Raw genomic sequence first — 12,161 nt, forward strand, 5'->3', positions numbered from 1 at the left:
TCGCATTTGATAGCTATTGAAAAAATTACAAATAAAAAGAAGTAAATAAATTTATTCTTAACCCTTCCTTTAAATCTCATAATTTTTAGTGCGTCATTGCGCGTTCAGGTAATATCCAATATTGCTATATCAACTATCACGAAATACTTTACGTAACGTCAGCTTGATGCAGAGAAATTGAATTCCATGTTACGTCCACTTATCTTTTAATACCGTCCTCGTACAAACGTTCACGAAATTTCTCACGAGTCACGAAGGAAAGGTCCATCAAATCTAAGGGACTAAGCTCGAAGCAAGATGCAGATCTTATTCAAGATTTATTTCGAAACTCGAGACACGCGAAGCAAGCGTAACACCGATTGCACTATTAAATCGTGTCGCAGAGACGCCATTAAGGAGAATTCTTGTTCAAAATGCACTAATATAATCGAATTATGCACTTCATGAACATTTTAACTTGTTTGGTTTAAAATCGCAACAATCATAAGTTCATTCAAATTGTCTTTGTATTGAAATAAACTGTTTGAAATGCTTTAGATTTCGTTTATTTTAGATCTTTCTAACATAAAATTCATTTTATGATATTAATTATGAAATGAATATCATTAAAATGACATATTTTTTCCTTTTTTCATGATCCTATGTACTTGTATTATTTAATTTTTTATTACATTTTTGCCCAATAGTGATTCCTTTGATTTCATTTCACATAATGGTTGTTTTTTAGCTCGTCAATTCATTTTTGAATTAACGATGCGAAATTACGTACCATACATGAAAATAAACCTACATAATATCGAATTGGATGCTTAATTTCATAAAAGCTGAAAAACAATTTTACAGTTATTATTAATGAAATAGAGCCATCAATTATATCATATAAAACGTATTGGAAATTTAGATCGCGCATGAAAAAGAACTGAAAAAGAAGTTATTTAAATGTATTACTTTAAATCAAAATAAAGAAACTTGAAATATCTAAAATAGTTTATCTTTTCTTTTAATCCAATATGACTTTATATTTCAACCCAAATCAAATTTCTCATTAAGTTATTCGTAAATCCAGTAAAAAAAAAAAAAAAAAAAAACATTGTATCAATAGTAAGTAAGTTTCTAGTGAAAATATTCTCACTTTTCCTAACCTAATCATCTCTTTGGTCAGCTATTATCGTGCTTTAACCTGTGCGCCATCTAGCCAAGTTGCTCTTCCTTTCAGCATTCTGACTCCATTTCACTCGACGTAATTAGATCAGTCTCTTCGGGTCTCGAGCGACCGGCAAAGATCATGGTAGAGGGCACGACACTACGTTCTCCCGCGTGAAAAAGGCTTAATCATATTTTCAGCGAGCCGGAGTCCTTCCTTTTTCGCGTTCATCTTTTCCATTAACTAATAAGCTTGCGTGGCCAAGGGGCATGAAGAAATAAGTAGCGAGGGACGAGGGTATTGAAAAATTTCATCAGAAATATCGAAATATCGAAGTCTCGATGTGTTGGTTGAGGATGAAGTCTTAATCCGAAATTGATGATTGGTGATGGAAATATCTTTTCGGTACGGCGCATTTCAAGCTATATAGAGTATACTTATTAGAAGAAACGAACTGATGGAGAAATTCAGTTTTAATTTAGAGAATGGTATTAAATATAGATACTGGATCTTTTACTTCGATTGATAATTACTATATACATAAAGCATATAATATATCCCGGAATACAATGCGTAAGAAATATTTTAAAATCGCTATCTAAAATTAATGAAAAATATATAATTTCTGTAAATATATCTATATTTTAATATTACGTATGGATATTTTTAAGAAAATTTGAATTTTGAGTGTTTTTACATCTAAAAATATTCAATCGAATAATTTTAATAAGAAAAAAAAATTTTTCTAATTTAATTTGAACTAATTGAAATCAATTGAATTCAAAATAAATTCAATACACATTGTACATAATATTACAAATCTTTTTTATATAAATATAATAAAAATAAATACTTATATTAAAGATAACTGTAAGTATATATAAAATATGAAACTTGATTGAAATAATGAATGTCAAAGGATATTGAAAAATTAGCAAAATAATAATAATTTATAAATCTTCTCCGAATATATTTAGATACAAAATAATAGACAATGATTGATTATACTTTATAAATAAAGTTAAAAACGATTATAACTATATTTCATAAATAAAGTCAAAGATAAATATTTAACGATCCATTTTTTTTATTTATTATTTTATTATTTTTAAATCTTTATAATATTATTTAATGAAATGTCTGAAATTCTCTTATTTAAAATATCTAAAACATTTTATATTAAGAGAATTAGAAATGTAAAGCTTCTTTGAGTTTGCAGATATATACATTTGAATCTTTCAAGAGTAATCCACATCAAAGTATATCTCTTCTATATAAATGCGAATTAAAGTATAAAGACAAAGAGAATCCAAAATTGTGATTATTTTCAGGATGAAACTACATGTATCGAGATTCTTGTTGAAACTTTTGTTTAATTAATCCTAAAATGATAAAACGAACAAAAATAAGAAAAGCATAAAATTGAAACGAAAACATTTCAAAGTTATTATAAAGAAGCAGAGCGGTCGAAATTTCCTCGTTACAAAGAATTCTTCCTCCAAGAGATCGCGAACAACTCCCCCACCCTCTTTACGATGAAACTCTCGGCCGCGTGGTGCCGCATCGAATCGCGACCGGGAAGAATTCAGAAGCTAACAATTATTCACATTTTCCAGACGATTCCACAGCTTTCATAAAATCAAATCTGTCTGCTTCGGTCCTGGATTGCGGTGGAACCACGTGAAAGTCCATGGAACAAGGAAAAGAGAACGAGAAAAGGGAACAAGAGGCCGCCGCTTCCGTTTTAAACCTCCTTCCTCCACCTCAGGTTGTTCGCAAGATGCGAAACTTTCCTCCGAAAGTTTTGAATATTCAATACTCGCCGCGGTACGAGCCGAGCGGCGCCGAGGGTAGCCCGGGTAAGGAAAAAAAGAAGAAGGCTGGAGAGGAGACAGACGCGAAGGAATTTCATTTTTCCTATTCTCTATCGTGTGCCGCGATTCGTTGAAGACGGTTGCTGCAGTTTACCGAATCAAGGATCTCGTAGACAGAAGAACGAGGAGGGCCAAAGGGAGGATGATGAAGAAGAAGGTGGGGCGGACGAAGAGGAAGAAGAGAATCGGTAGGATGAAGAATATTTTCTATTCGCAATGCGCCTGGGAACCGAGCCGCGTATCCTTCATCCCTGCCTATCTCTCCACCTACCCCCTTTATACCCACTCTGCCGACCTTCCACTCTGCGAGTCCTCCCACGAGACACGTCGAACGGCCCTCCAAGAGGGTTAGATGTTTTCGATGAATCGATTCGAGGGTACTTCCGCTATGCAAACTCCCTTCCCGCTTGGGAACGCTCTCGCCCGTTGCACGCCATCGCCATGGGTTGGCTAAGCCTGTTGACTCGACTTCGGCGCTAGCGACGAATCAACGGAGTTAGGGTTGCACCCTTGCGACCTTCGTCGCGTTACTTTGCCTCCGTGAAGTAGGCGGAGAGCCGCCGCGGTCCCTCAGATGGCGAACTTTCGGTAACGAGGTTGCTCGCAAATTGCTACCAGCTATTCCCCCGGCGTGCGATCTCTAACGCTTCCGTGAAGGATAAAAAAAAAAATAAGATTCTTGATTCCTAATAAGTAGGATTGTCCGTGGGAAGGAATGGAAAAGTTTCAATTTCAATGTTATATCGAAATGAGAATTTCGTGGTAGAGATTTTTAAATGTAGGGTAGGCAGTTTAATTCTTTGTTAACTATGGGTGATTATTGTTCGTTTTTATGTGATCATATTATAATACGAACGATGAAGATTATCTATCATGTGGAATCTCAATAAGTCTCGATTTTTAGGGAAATTGTGAAATCGCTATATATTTTGAATTTCTAAAAATAAAATATTATTAAAACATTCTTATTATATGCGTTACGTAACGGTATCAAAAATGCATAAAAAAAAGAAAAATTAGATAGTGCGGAAAACAAGCATCAATCGAAAATCAGCCAATCGTTTTCAATTGGATGATGAAAATTATACGGCAAAGTCGTCGTAATATAAAAAGGCTCTAAGGTATAAAAGATTAGATCTTTATTTTATACAAATGAGAATATGTTACATATTGTTAGATAAATATTTGAATAATAAAAATGCAAATAATATTTTATATCATTAAATTTAATCATTATTAATCATATCATAATAAAGATAATCATTTATTATCAGAGAGATATTTTTTTAAAAAAATGCAGATTTAATTGATTATTTTAGATAAATTGAATGCAATCATAGAAATACGTCTATATAAAGTCTGGATATTGGAGTAATATTATACTTATAATTTCATAAACTCTCAAAATTCACGTAAAAAAAATTTATTAATTATATAATTCAATTCAATCCAAATATGTATAATTCGCATTTTCTTTCTTCGTGTTGCACAATCATTTTCTAACACAAACACCCATAACGAAAGGTTTAAACTAAACTTCGTGCGATATTACTTAATAGGAACACGTTCGACGAGTAATTAATCCAAATTAACGACAAAGGAAAAGAACCGATCGCTATTGTCTACGTCACTATCCTGTGTACACGATACATTCGATAGAAAGGAGAGCGATGTGTTTGCACGGATTAACTTTGATCTAACCGTGTAGTGGGCTAGCTACTGTAATGTCACACCCCGATGGTTTTCCTCGAGTTCGCGAGGAGAAACACAGAGGGTTAACTTCGGTTTGAATTAATAAACGAGGCTTTGCTTCTAATACCAGGCTTAACTCAGTTTAGTTTGTCGATCGGAACTGTGTAGCGCCGAACTGTAATCGGATTTTGCAGATTGTGCCCAATACGATACACCGTGCATTATATGTTGCTCGTGACATATTTGAACGCTTTCGTGAATCAATCAACATCCTCTTTCATAAGTAAAATCAACACTCGCGATCTTACAATTATCCGCAATAATCGAATTAATCATCTTTACTGTAATATATCATTGTTACATTACGCTTTTTTTCTTTCCAATTAATTTTAATCTAGAATAAGAAAATATTTTTATTGCTAATATATGTGTGTAATACATTAATATACGTTTCTAATATGCGAGGTAATTTTTTCCTTATTGAAGAAAATTTAGTAATTATGTAAAAAAGAAATATATTTCATCGATTTTAAAAGTATATAATCGAAGACTATATTTTCAATAATTTCTTCCTATCTTTCTATTTAGTATTTTTTTATTTTTCGAAATTATATTGAAATCTTTTAAATTCCATGTATCTCTTAAAATTTTGTAATATTCTTGTTTAACTTTTCTAAATGGTTTTAATTTTTTTTAGAATCTAGAAGATAACATTTTTACTTAATATTTCATAATTTATTATAATTTTTACACTTTTTTTAAAATAATTTTTTCTCAAATTACTTTTATTACAGGCTAAATAAAATTAATAAAATAAATAAAAATTTGTTATATTTTATATTCTATATATATATATTTATATAAATAATATAATATAATATAATACAAAAATATATTAATATTATATTATACACCCTTCAATTTCGAAATGTTCGAAGTGTTTATATCAATTGACCTAATTTCAAATGTACGTAGATCGTATTAGACTTGTTGATTCTCTATAACACTCCGAAACAGCTTAAGTGCGAGGTATTGAAATTAATTATGTTATGCATCGGATTGAATCATGTTTACAAATCTACGATGATTATTGAACACGCCAAACAATATGTTCTTGATAAGAAATCTAAGAACATACTCTTAAGAAAAATTATAACAGCATTTCATTTGATAAAAAATACTTAAATATTCACAACAACTTTATATTAAAAGACAAAAATCGTAACCGATAATTTATTGCTGCGATTCAAAATTTAATTCTAAAAAATAAACAATATGTAAACAATTTTCATAACAATATAATCAAAACAAATAGAAATGAAATAAACTACGATATTTATCTAATGAATATTCATATATTCTAAAAATTGAGAATTTAAAATCTAATTAAAATCTACTAAAATATTCAAAGTCATTTTTATCTTCATTCTTTCAATAATCTTCAAGAACAAACAATCTCCTTTCAATTTCTCAAAATAATTCCATTTAAAACGTGTACTTGTTAATACTCATTCAGAAACAGAATCAAGACACTTCCTTCCTCATAATGATTTCTAACACCTCGTCGAATAATATTCTGGCAAAGTTTCATCTTGTGTTCGTGGTCTACTGCGATTTTCTCTGGTTTTGAAGGACTAGTTGACGGTAGAAAGTTTCTGCGAGGCATCTGTGACGATTATATTAAGGGAACAATGCGGAAGGACTGCCGTGCTGGAGGATTGCGATTATAGATATCACCCCTTTGAAATATCTGATTAAGATCGAAATGACGGAACTTTGCATTTTGAGGATAAATCGATGCGATAACATTTCCTGTATAGTGAGATCACACACTTATCTCTGCCATTACCGCAACAGCTATATCGTCAAAGATGCAATTCAATTGCCCAACTTGGTCCCCTCGGCAATCTATACTACTAGAGTTGGTGAGCTGATAGGAATTTTTGGAAAAACAGATCTATGAAAATATTTCTAAAACGCGTCATAGTTAATCGTATGTCGTTTGAATTTTTATAACACTCTATTTTTTTTTGTTATTATTTTCGATAAATATTCTTGAGTTTCTTTTTTTTAATATTATAAATATAATTCCTAATTTATTTAAAATTTTGTTTAATATTATAGATTGAAAAATTTTGAAAAATTTATGTGTTACTTATTACACATCTTTAATTTATTTTAAAAAAATTGTAAAAATTGATATGTGAAATAGTTTTGAAATAGATTTTTTCACTATTTAAATCTGCATGTTTTTTTTTTCATTCTGATATCGTACTTTATTTCAATATAGAAAACAGAATAAAAAAATATGTTATACAAAAATAATTTTAACCAATTTTATTCTTTTAAATTTAATATAAACAAATGTTTGTATCTTGTTATCAATATAATAAATATCAATAATTTAATTGATTATGAAGATATATAATAAAATTTCTGATATTTATTTAACCACGATTAAAAAAAATTAATATTTTACATATTTTTATCTTCAAAGAAAACGAAATCGTTTGGAGTTACTTGCAACGTTCTGAAGTTTTAGTTAAATTTAGTAAAATTAAATAACCACAATTAAAAAACTAATGTTTCTTTCCATAAATGTCTAGCCCCATCAAGGGACAAACAAGAAGATATGATAGGGCGAGAGAGAGAGAGAGGGATGCAGGTACTAGTAATCGTGAGGGAAACCTTTAGGGGCTGTTTCTGAAGCTTATCGTGGTCGCGCAGCAAGAGCGGGAAAGCAAGGACTCGGGCCATTCAATTGTCGCGATAACGTCGGGATCCGAGTGAAGGCGCGCATCAGACTCGACCGGAAACGACCTCGTCGAACAGCTTCCTGTCCGTTTAGTCTTCTCTACATCGCGGCCCACTCGTCGATTCTGCCTTCCTAGTTTACCAGACATTCAAGCGACAATTCGAGTAAGAACGATGAAAATATTCCTTCTGGAATATTTTAGACGATTCTGATATTTTCATCGCGATTTAATATTTTCTTTTATTAGAAATAATTCAACTCTTTTGTAGTTTTCGTTTGAAACATGCTTTTATTCCTTTTTTTTTAATTTTAAATCAATGGTTAATTGCGAAACTTTAAATTATGAAATGTATAATGAACAATGATAATTATATAAAATATAATGTGTAATATGTATATTATACATAATGATTATAAACGATATTTGCACATTCATTTCTTTTTTATTAAAAGTAATATGAAATCTTAATAGTTGTATAAAAATAAGAATTTTAATATATATTATTTTAACAATTTAACATTAATAAATTTTATTTTATTATATATTTTATTTTATTGATTAATTTTAATGTTATTTAATAAATTATATATAATTTAATGTTTATATATAATTCAATATTAAATTTAACACTATAATAAATACAATTATATAAATATATATTCTATAGATTCTTTGAATAAGTAATTTCAGTTTTCAAATATTTTTTTATTATATATTATTAATCTGATATAAAAATAGTATTTTACTATTTTAAATTTAATTATTTTATTTTTTTTTATTTTATTTTTATAATTCTATATGATTCTTTTATTTTAAAGTTAATAATATGATAAATATTAATTGGTTTAACATTTAACAATTAATTAACAATTAAAATAAATTATATAAATTCTTATTTTTTTCTATGTTTATTAATTCATACAGTAATAAATCGGATTAATGTATGAACGTTTAACTTTGTAAGTGGACAATTATTTTTTATTATACTTATTTTATATCATAAAAATTCACAAACATTTTTTTTCAGATTATTAAAAAAAGGAATTCAAAGAAGAATATATATGCTTATATCGATTGATTATTAATATTAATTAATTTGCATTATAAAAATATTTGAAAAATATATCGAGCTATATCTATATGATATCTTATATCTATAATAAGAACAGAAAATTAGGAAAATTACGAAATTATATAAAAAAAATTTTTTTTTAATATAAAGTATGATTGATACATATGTTATAAGTTCATATTAAAATTGTATTAAAAATATTAATATTTTATACTAACTTGTTGTTTTGTTTTGTAGTAATAATTTATTTGCTAAATGATAAATAACATTTATTATATGTATTGTATATATTTTTATTAAATAATATTTATTATATGTAATTGTCATAATTACTTTGGTATAACAAGTTATTTTAAAATTTTTCAAATTGTTATTACAGATAATTATTGGATTTAGATATTTCTTCAAATAATGAAAAATATCAATAAGTAATACAAATATTTGGATTGATAATGAATCAAATTTCGATGAAATAAATAAATTGAACAAGTTTATTGATAAATCTAAATTTTGATAATACACAATATTTAATTTTTTATTTATCAATACATTTGCTATAAATATGTTAATATATAATTTTGAATTTTATTATTTTTTCTCAAATATTATAAAAATTTTCATTTTCAATGAGATCAATGAATATATTAAAAATTATTTGATATTCTGTACATTATGTTTATTTCTACACATAACAAAATAGAAAAATATCAATATAATAAAGATGTATTTATTTTTATTAAAACTTTTATATGGATAATACAAAATACAATAGTATTATTGAAAATATTTTTGTTTATGCGACCATACGTGCAACAAAAAATAAAAAAAATATATAAAATAGACAAAGAAAAGGATATAAATATGGAATGTCTATTTTATTTTTTGATACAAGAGAGTAAAATAGTAATAGAGTAAAAAATTAAATGAAAAATTCTAAAAAATTTCAGAATATGATGCATAAAAGTAAATATTATGAACAAAACTTTTGATTTTCTTATTTTTTTCAAACAAGAATGAAATGAAATTAATATGATAGTAAATATTTTATATTTTTATCGTTATTATTGATATTAATATTATGAATTTATATTATTTATTTATTTAATTAATATTATTAATTTACCATTTCACTTATCATATCATCATCAAAAATATTTTAAATCTTCATTATTATATCAAAATTACATATGATTATCATATGATTGTCATAATATGATTTTCTGTTTCTTTAAAAAATATAAAATAAGTTAAGATATATTTCATTTTTATTAAATGCGCTTAGAAATTTTTTATTACAGTTGAAAAGAATATTATCGACAATAATTGGTATGATAGAATATTTTAATTATCATTATATTTGAAATATAATCATTTTTAAAACTATCACTATTGTACTATTAAAAATCTTATCTCATATTCTATATCATATTCATTTTATATATTTTATATCTTTTCTTATACACGATCTATGACTATTTTGTAAGAAATTATTGTTCAGATAAATATATGTGTTTTTATACATTTTCGATATTAATTGAGAGTTGTTTTTGAAAATACAATTCAAATCAATACGATAGAAAATAAATAAGATATTAAATAGGCAAACATATTTCCTAATAACAAATATGAGATAACGTATTCGACATAATCGACAAAAATTAATTAATCTTATCGAGAAAAATTTATCGCACTTACTCATATGTAAAGTGCAATGAAAAACGGCTCAAAGATATAATTCAAAATATAATTGAAAAATATAATAAAAATAACTAATTACAAACAAAATCTCGCCGTAAATACAACAATAACAATAACAATTTAATTAATAATTATGACTTCCTAATTGTTTATATGCCAGAAATATTTTATCACTATTTCTTTATTCTCATATAAATTTATAATTTAATTCAATCTCAGTTTATTATTAATCACCCTAGAGATTCGACCATCTACAAGCATCTGCAAGCTCGTACACTAAATATACCATACCTTATTAATACTTATATGATCGTTGGCTTATCTCTTTAAATTCACAAAAAATTTTTTTATCAATCAGATTCTAATTTTAATAATATCACAATTTTTAATATTACTTAAATCTTATGATATCTCCACTACTATAAAGATTCTTCATTTATTAGTCACAGCATTACTAATATCGCTGAATTTTATCACGTTTTTGTCATATTTATAATAATTTATTCAGTATCATATACCTACATTCTTTTTTGCATTTTACTCAATACATTATTTTATCTAATTTTTCAATTTTAAATTTATTTCAATTAACGTTTTAAAATCTTTTATATGTTAGAAAATATATTTCAATAAATTATTTCTAAATTAGAATGAAATAGACATTCTTATGTAAATTGTGGCAAACGAAATGTATATTTTAGAAATGGAATTTAAAAAACCACCATTCATTATATCCATTCTCATCTTTTTATTGATAGTCAATCGACAAAATATCGGTATATAGATATAATATAATTACATATATATAATTCTAATATTGCTTATTCTTTTAATAACCTCATTTAATATCGTTCGTTTATTGTCTTTACAGATGAAATTTACATTGTCAATTTTCAACATTGTCGTGGTTACGTTCAGTCTCTTGAACGTTTATGAAATCCCACGAATTCTCCTTGCTAAGGAATTGCAAGAATTTTTAGATTTGATATTGCTCGACCAAACAAGTGACGAAATCGTACTATGTCTAAAATAACGAATTCCATATAAAGGAACAGTCTTGACATTTATTATTTTCTTAATAAGTTCAACTCTGGAATTTCCATCTTTTGTCAATGGAATCATTCTCGTCTCTTTCAATCGTAAAATCACAAGTGGAATCGAAGGTTATTTGAAATGTATTATCGTTTTTTTACCGTTAAAGGAATTCTTCGAATTGGTCAACGAGAGAAATAGAAATTCAAGTTTTTCATAAGAAGTAATCTCATCCAAATATAGATTTCAACGACAGGATATATGAGGATAAGTGTTATAAAAATTTGGAAAATCAGACCGCAAACGCCGCTATAAACAGAGATATAAAATTGTTTCTTTTAAAAAATAAAATATATTTACATTGGATTAAAAACATGAATTTCTTCGTTTCATTTTTCTATTTTTTTTTTAAATTTGTTGAATTTTTTTGTTATAAAAACTTCATTGATACATGAATTAAGAATTTGAACAGATAAATTACGAATCTTCAGGAATCTTTAATGGATCAAAAATAAATACATTTTCTTTTTTTAAAATATTATTAAATAAATTCGTAAAAAATATTTAAAACTCTAAGATATGTAATTCTTGAAGCAAACGACCTAAATATCATTTATTCACGCTCGCGATAATGTTGAAGTAGATGGAATCTCGTTAGTTGCACATATATGCGTGTCGAATGCTTCTCCGAGATATATATTTGTACGTATAAAAACTGGTGTTTGTAACATTAATCTATTTTCTTATGATATATCTTAACATGCATAAGTGAATTGTATTGCAAACGCAGATACGCATATACGAGAGCTCTCACAACATCTTGGTACAAATCCGACAGACAGAGCACGATGCGTAGTTGCAAAGAAACTATCTATTGGTCGTATCCGGCGATT

At 27.0% G+C, this 12,161-nt stretch overlaps 2 protein-coding genes across 3 annotated transcripts in view; both read right to left on the reverse strand.

The window, feature by feature from the left end:
* The window catches only part of LOC147656886 (protein G12-like), a 73,974-nt gene that overhangs the window by 37,369 nt on the left and 24,444 nt on the right, over window positions 1-12,161 (reverse strand). The window lies entirely within an intron of this gene.
* Window positions 1-12,161, reverse strand: part of LOC100869300 (protein G12-like) — a 68,919-nt gene that overhangs the window by 32,185 nt on the left and 24,573 nt on the right. The gene's annotated exons all lie outside the window — the stretch shown is intronic.

Source organism: Apis florea, unplaced genomic scaffold (genome assembly GCF_048593485.1).
Source record: "Apis florea isolate Af1SG1 unplaced genomic scaffold, ASM4859348v1 contig_3493_pilon, whole genome shotgun sequence".
NCBI lineage: Eukaryota > Metazoa > Arthropoda > Insecta > Hymenoptera > Apidae > Apis > Apis florea.